Consider the following 8,212-nt stretch of genomic DNA (forward strand, 5'->3'; position numbering starts at 1 on the left):
ATTCATTTCATAAAATCAAGTAAATAGCCATTCTTCTGTTAAGGTGAACTTCAGTATCTATGAACTATCAGGTTAATAAAATGGAGTTAAAGAATTTACATATCCAGGGCGGCAACAGCATCTTTCACCAGTCATATAAGTTTGAGTATATGCTGCAAAACACATCTGTGTCCTTTCATCAGAAGTGCCAGACCTAGAAAGCTCTTCATTAAGCCCAAACCTCTTGAATACATAACAACTTTAGGGGGAACCCTCGATATTTTAAATACGTGAAGGCCTACAGGTGGTCTCAGATGTGGGAAGGCTGTTGTTTTTTGTCAGAACTATGCCAAATAGCTACTTTCATATACTAATTAAGCCTTTTTACTAGGGGCACAAAGATGAATACTCACCTGCTATTCTAGTGGAAGACCACACTTCTCCAATGATTAGAAACTTTCCCATGTTTAACCTCAGTTTATGCCTGGCCAACATGTAGTACTGTGCTGGTGGTATCCTTTATCTTGAACAACTCTTTCTCCCTCTGAGATTATGCAGAGAGCAAATCCCCTGTCAGCCACAGCTGTGTTAAACCAGTCTGCTACTGGTTTCCAATTTCTGGAAAGACAGGCTCACCATTCTCCTGATCATTTGAGCTGACCTCTTCCTTAAATGTCTTGAAACAAAGTTACCTGCTTGGATTCTGGCTGTTTGCTTGGCCTTTTTTTTTCTTTTTTTTTTTTTCTCCTTTAATTATTCTTATATTTTAAATGCACTGTTAAGGCAAATACTTTTATTCGTTTTAGATTTTCCTAAAATGGATTGAAGAGAATCAGAAGGCTTTTATAACACCCACTTTTTAACACAAAGAACATGTGTATTCTTGCTTACCTACCAGTCTGTATTCAGCTACTGCCTTATTCTGTGCTCACTAAAATCCACTGAAAAACTCCAGCAAAAAAAACACTGAAAAACTCCAGGCTGCAGATTAGCTCCTTGTTACATAACTCTGGAAAAGACAGAGCAGTTCAGGAGAGTCTGAGCATACTTGGCTCTCTTTAGGGTGAATTAAGAGCACTCAGTAACTCATATGACTGGATGCTAAAGAAGGCCAACTGACCTGAATGGGATGACTGTAATCATCTGTAAATCTCATGGATAAAGGAAACAGCTGCCACACCTCACTGTGATTTTGCATTCTTAGTTGATGTAGTACATGACTCCTTTTTCAGACAATTCCTTGATGAGGTAGAACTCTTACAAATACTCATCTGACCTTTCTTTTCTGTATCTAAGGACTTTTGGTGTCAGTATACATAGGTAAATCACGACAGTGTAGCCCAGATAATTCAAGATGGCTTTTTAGGGGCACATGTTATGACGATAAGCACTACAGAAACAGAAATGCACACAATAAATGAAAGGTTACAAAATCAGACCAAAAAAATAAAAATAAAAAGAGTTGTTGAGATCATTGAGCATTTATGAATTAATGAGGAACCAAGCACTTACATCAATGGAAACAAAAATGCTTTATGATATCCACAACAGCCAAGACAGCTGAGGTAATGGTGCCACAACTCACAGCAATGGAGGTTGCTGGCAATACAGAACCAGTCCCCTCAAAAGATGGGATTTTCGGTGCCAATAGGTAAATCTGCACGGGTTTTAAAATAAACAACAAAAACAAACTTGAGCATTGATACTCCCAAGCAGAATAAAGCACAGTTGAATTCGATCTGAAGGATGTGTTCCCCAAAGCTAGGAATGCCAGTTTTTTGCTGCAACTCCTGTGACAAGTACATGCAGAGATGTTGTGAAATCCACGTGCAATGAGTCCACAGCACCTGGGATATGTCAGCCTTACTTCACATGTGCAGCAGAGATTGGCTGTGTAGATACACCAAGAATGTGTTGGATTTGCTGGGCGTGTACAGCATATTCATAAGGTAAGTCCAAAGCATCCACTATGCAGGTCAGCATTGGTTCAGTAAGCAGTCTTTTGTCTAGGATTTCCTGGCATCCAAAGGTATGGGCCAAGCTACTGCAGCAAAAGAGCTGGATGTCCAGAAATTTCAGGCAAAAATCCAATGCCCTCAAATTCTGCTTGCCTAAAATGATATTTAAATAACTTGGGAGTTCTCAAAATAACCAAAGGACTTTTATTAAGATTTTTGAATACCTGAATTGAATAAGGCTGAATTTATAATAAATGCAGTAGTGGAAAACATACAGGCATATCTAGAACTTTCTAAGTACTTTATAAGTACTAGCTTAAAATATAAGCTTTTCCATGAATGGTATTTCTCATGGGTAAGTTTTTGCAGGATTGGATAATATTTATCAGACGAATTGGTGTGACTATTGCTTTTTATTTCTTTATGGTAATGCATGCAACACATACTATTTTCCACAGAGATCTTTGTGAATATAGAAATATTTTATAAGTATTAAATATTGGTAAGCATAGGAACACATCTGAAGACAGCATTCTCTAAGATACAGACAGTTGAGAGGCCCAGCTCTTAGAAACGTTGCAAGTGAGCACTCACATTCAAAACTGGGGTCCTGAAAGCCTTTACAGAGCTGCAACTGGCCTTTGAAGAGGCCTCATTTCTTCACACGGAAGTTTCCCTGTCATTTCTCTGCATGTACCCTGAGCCCTGATGGCTACTGGGGCTCCTTGCAGGAACCCCTGTAACTCACAGGACCCCGAAGGAGAAGTCTCCGCTGCTCCACTCAAATAAGAGCGAGCAGCAGCGTCATAGTACTTTTTCTATCTTGACTCTTGCAGTATTTTACAAAAATAGGTAGCTCCATTTTATGGAGACGCAGGTATCCTAAATGTGGTACCAAAACCATGATTTATGGCTAACATTGCTTGAGAAACTCCTGGCATTTTTCATAGGGGTAGTGAAATGCTGCTTCTATAGCTCAGTCTTACAAGGCAAGCAAGATGGGTTGTTGCCTGTAGCAAGTAATTTGCTTGGTATACTTGCCTCTGGGGCAGTGAAAAGTAGGAATCAGTACTTTTGGATTTAAACTACTGAGTCCAGGTCACAGAATAAGTTTATTGCAGAACTGGAATTAGATCTACTGCTAAGCAGCCAGAAGAGCCAGCAGGTGCTGTCCCTTTCACTTGGCAGAATACTTAAAATGGACATCTACTCTGAAAATCACCAAGACTGTTACTTCTGCCTCTTGAGTTACTGTGCCACACTTATTTCCAGAACCAGTGCGCTCAAATTTACACTGGGAAAAACAGAATTAGAAACTCTCTCAGAAATTTGAGACTCGCGTTACTGCTTTGCACTGATCATTGTGAATTGTCCAGACTGTTTGTAGTTAGGCCTTTACCTACACCATCAGGGACGTTAAATAGATGTCATTAATTCTCTTCAACTAAGTCATCTGTGTGAATATGAATCAACAACTGGGACTTGAAAACACTTTTGTGATCGGTGTAAGTGGAGAATTAGAACCCAGGTAACTCCTGTCCTCAGTTGTCCTGGCTTGAGAAATTATTATGAATTAAAGCACATTAGTTGGCTGTCGTAATCTTGAACATGCTTGGAGGCATACACTTAGGGCAGGAGCTGACATGTGGCTCTTACAACCCCTTTTCAGAAGTGAGCCTATTTTTAAACTCTCTTCATGTTAGTAAACCCATAAAACAAGAAAGAAGCAGAAATTATAATGAAAACAGAATTTAGATGAATTATGATACTTCCAAAGAATTTCTGTTCTAATTTGCAATGGAAAGTCAAACAACTTGCAAAGCAAAACTCAGGAAAACACTAACTGGCATTTTGTATCGAGACAATGTGAAAATATGAAAATGTTGGTAGGAGACCATTTTCATTTCAGCTTTCTTCCCCCCCAAATTCCATATTAAACATTTTAAACTGGTCATTTCCATATAAAATTTTGGTTTCAATAAAACCCTATTTTTGTCTGGAAAATTTCAACTTGAAAATTTATGGCTGGAACTCTTAAAGATATTGCTTGGCATGCATGTCTTTTACCTGTAAATCTCAAAGTACTTAAAAAAGTAGCTAGTGCTATTCATAAATGATACATAAGGCACAGTACATTCAAGTGATTTGTTTGATAGAGAAATGTAAGTAGCAACAGTGTGGCATCTGGGAATTAATTATGTAAGGCTGATTTTATTCCTCTCCTAAGGTAGCTGACCTGTATGTTTTACAATGAGTTACTACTATGATCTACTATGAGAGGACAGCTATTTCCTAGCTATGCCACAGAGAAGTGGCAAGCAAGTTGCTTAGGTAAAATTATCACATATGAAGAATGGGGCTGCACTGTAGCACTTTAACTGTTTATATACAATTTCATAGAAACTCTATGTAATATGCTTTATATGGTTATATGGCCAGCCAGCTGAACACTAGTGCTGTCTGGTGTGGTCATACATAAATACATTTACTACACTGTCACAGCTGCCCAGCCCCTCAATCCAGGCTGTGCTGCGTGAGTGTGTCTGCTGCATTTCTTGGACTAACAGCCAACCCATGTTTTGGTGGGGACTAATCGGTGGTTCCCACTTCTGGGTCTCTGAAGCACATTTCCCATGTAGATCCTGCATCCTGCAGAGCAGCGCTGCAGTCTGGTTCATGCAGACCAAGGAACCAGCCCTGGCCCCCAGGCCTTTGGCTGCTTCAGTCTGTCCCCTTGGCTCCATGTCTGTATGGGAGCATTGGCTTCTCAATGAATTTCTGGAGAAAAAAGCTGCAGACAAAGGAAATGCATTGCAAAAGAGCTTGTACTCCTGACAAACACACCAGGAAGTCACAGACCACCAAAACCAGTACCAGATCATCAAAACCCAACTCATCTGGTAACTGCAGGATTGTTTTACAGGACATCCTTGATTTCAGCCATTTGTCTGAGGGATAGAGGGAAGGCTGAACCAGTTAACCTTCTGCAGCACATCAGTAGGTAAGTAACTGTGGAGTAAATCTTGTTTCAGTATAGAACTCCTCCTGAGGAAAATGTGTCCTGTAACAAAAATTAGCTGAAAATGAAGTCCACGTACATGAACACACAGACTCTTCTTTTGTGTTTTCCTAATGCAGCCTTGAATTGCTCACATAAATAAAAATCATGACTGCAGCCTCATGTTTGAGAACCTGTTGTTAAAACATGCTATTATAATAACCTTCTGGTTTTGCACTTGTAACCTTGCTGAGGAAAGGAAGAAAGTGTCTTAACTGTAAGCACTTGTTACATAGGCAGGCATGCTTTACTGAAAAAAGTGAGTAGAAATGTGTGTGAGGTAGGCTTTGGAAGCTGGACAGCAAGCCAGTCCTGAACTGCTAAAAGCCTTAAAACTCTGTGGAAATTCTTCTCCAAGCTCAGAAGCCAGTGAATAGAGGAGGTCTCAAATCTCCGCAGTTTTACTGTGCTGTGAGAAGTGGATAGAGGAAGATCTTCTGAGCCATGCGGCAGCAGATCTGAGCACCGACTGCTCTGAGGCTAGAGCAAGGAAAGCATAAGAGCTTCAGTGTCTAGTTTGAAGTGGGAAAGACTCTCAGAAAAGTGAGAAAGGTATGTGAGAAAGGAAAAACTCACCCATGAAGCTTCAGGAACACAGCTCAAGGAGGCAAAGATGTGGGAACACCTGTCAGAAGCAACCTGCATCTCCTTCCCCAGAAGGACAGTCGAGAGACTAAGTCTGAACCCCTCTGCTGAAGCCTAGGTGATTTACCCAACTCTATTCTTGTTTCAAATCGAGCCCTGTGTACTTAACAACTGTTAACCTTTATGCAACACCTTTAAAAGTACAGGATTTCAACAGAGTTCATTTTGGGGACGTGGGTGATTTTATTTTACAGTGAAGTAAAGTCAACTCCTGTTCAAAGTGCATTTCCAGAATCCTTCTAATTAAAGTAAAAGAATTGCAGCTTGGATTACCCTATGAACGCTTTTGGTATCTAAAGATATTTTTCTTCATGTGCTTACTATGAATGAAATACTAATTGTACTGAGAACGGTATGTGTGATCTATTGCCCTGGTACACAGGAGGTGCAGAGCAGAAAGAGTGACTATAAGGTACAATTTAGTACAAGTAGGATTTGGCTGACTGTTTTATGTCACAGTATAGGTTGTGGTTATAACAGTAAGTGTAATGCAATATGCCACTTGCAAGGCAAGATATATCCCTCTATGAAGGGAAGGAATGGCCTGGCATTATCAGAAAAAAAGGACTCATGATTATAAGTGGATCAATGAAGATAGCAATAATTGTTGTAAGACTTGTAATAGCTTATGCAGAAAATGTTTCTCAATTGCTCAGGGTGACTTTTCAGATGTAAGACAGTATGAAAGAGAATGGATCATAAAATAATCCTAGCACAGCTTTTAAAAACCAAACTCTGGGGACTTTTCTTGTTCCTAAGAGGTGCAAATATTAGAGAATTAAAATGTGGTTGCTGCAAAAGTCATAAATATCCACCACAGTCAGTCAATCCATAGTCAACTCGTAGTCATTCATATAGATCATTTGACTGGTTCGGCAGAGACTAAAGGTGGATGACATAAATGTGTGCCGATGATTTGCTAGCTTCTCCTTCCACTGAGAAAACTATTTGTGCCTTGGCTGACAAAGGCATCTCTTTATTTTGTAGCTCTGATGCCTTAAAATTGTTTTTTTTATCAATATCATATTGCTTACTTGATTACTTCAAGTAGCAATAAAAATTCATTAGGAATTTTTTCAGATGCGGAGAGTGTGCTACAACCTAGCAAGTTTAACATTGATAATGCATCATCATAATATTCAACAGAAAATGCTCGTGTCAACTCTGAGGGATTATCTACAAATACTGGAAAAGCAGACCATGTATCTGCTTTCATGTAAGCTCCCAGCTTGTACACTGCATAATACAAAGCACATTGTAGATAAGTCATTGCTTCTACTTGTAGACTCTGTAACAGAAATTTTCAATCATTTTTCCCTATTTGCCATAAGACTTTCAGAATTACAGGAGATACTTCATTTTGTCACCTTTGAATACATCTACCTCTCTATTGTTTCAGATATCACAAATTATCCTTGTATTGCATGTGAAGATTGCCTGTAGTTTTAAGTTACTTAAGGATGACAAAGGTGGGAAAGATGTAGAAACACCTACAATGACTGACCGCTACTCATCTTTCTTTCACAGTATGATAAATGAGTTCTATGGTATCATCTTGCAAATGCTAAAATTTATGACAATATGCATTCATCTGTAAGTGAGTTATGATAAAAACTAATGATACAGCCTTCAGTCATAAATACTTACCTGAAACATGGCTGAGCATTCAAAGAAAAGGGAGGAGGTTTTTACTCTTCAGCATACATTGGCTCTTAAATACCTGACAGTGCCTGACTTCATATTGGATTTCATCTAGCATAATTGCTTTAGCTTGATTTGGCTATTTTATCTGAGGAAAAAAAATGAGTTTTTAGAAAACTGTAACTATTCTTGAAGGTTTGAAACTTGGCAAGAGACTGGATATAGACAGCTGAGTGTGGGCTACAGCCTACTGCCACATGAGTAGATCATGCATGAGTGTCCTGGAAGCCTTCTTTTAGGAACTATCTAGTATCCAAATCCAAATCATAATTCTCTCAAATTTTTGGACTTTATTGTGCCCATCTCTACCTCAGCAGTGGCAACAAAAAGAATATTTATAAACAGACATGAACAGGTTGCAGATACCTTCAGGTACTAAGGGTGAGCTTCAAACAATATTTGTTTTGATGAAAATACAAATAATTTCAAGGGTAACAAAAGGATATGATGCAGTGTATTAGAATTGATAAATACCCTTTTAAACATTATATTTAGGTTAATGATCATTGAATTTGACAATAATACACATGTGGACTACAAGGGAAAATACATAATATCCTAAGGAAAAGGTGATTCCCTTTACAAAAAATATTGCTTTGTTTTTGTTCAGGCAGTCCCTTATTTCCATTCCATAAAGGTAGCTGGGGCTTCTCCATAGTTGGCTCTTGCTTTAAATGACATTCAAATTCAATGGCCAAATGTGTAAAAATGTCTCTTGCTCTAAGAGAGACTTATCAAACACCCTGATGGACCTCTGACAACCTCAAGGTGATAGGCTTTGTCCGTACTGCAGGGGAGCAGGTGCCAGACTGCTTGAGCTAGTAAAATTACACTGGCTAGAGAGTGAGAGACAAAGTAGCCAGATTGAAGC

The sequence above is a fragment of the Apteryx mantelli genome, chromosome 3 (genome assembly GCF_036417845.1).
Source record: "Apteryx mantelli isolate bAptMan1 chromosome 3, bAptMan1.hap1, whole genome shotgun sequence".
Lineage (NCBI taxonomy): Eukaryota > Metazoa > Chordata > Aves > Apterygiformes > Apterygidae > Apteryx > Apteryx mantelli.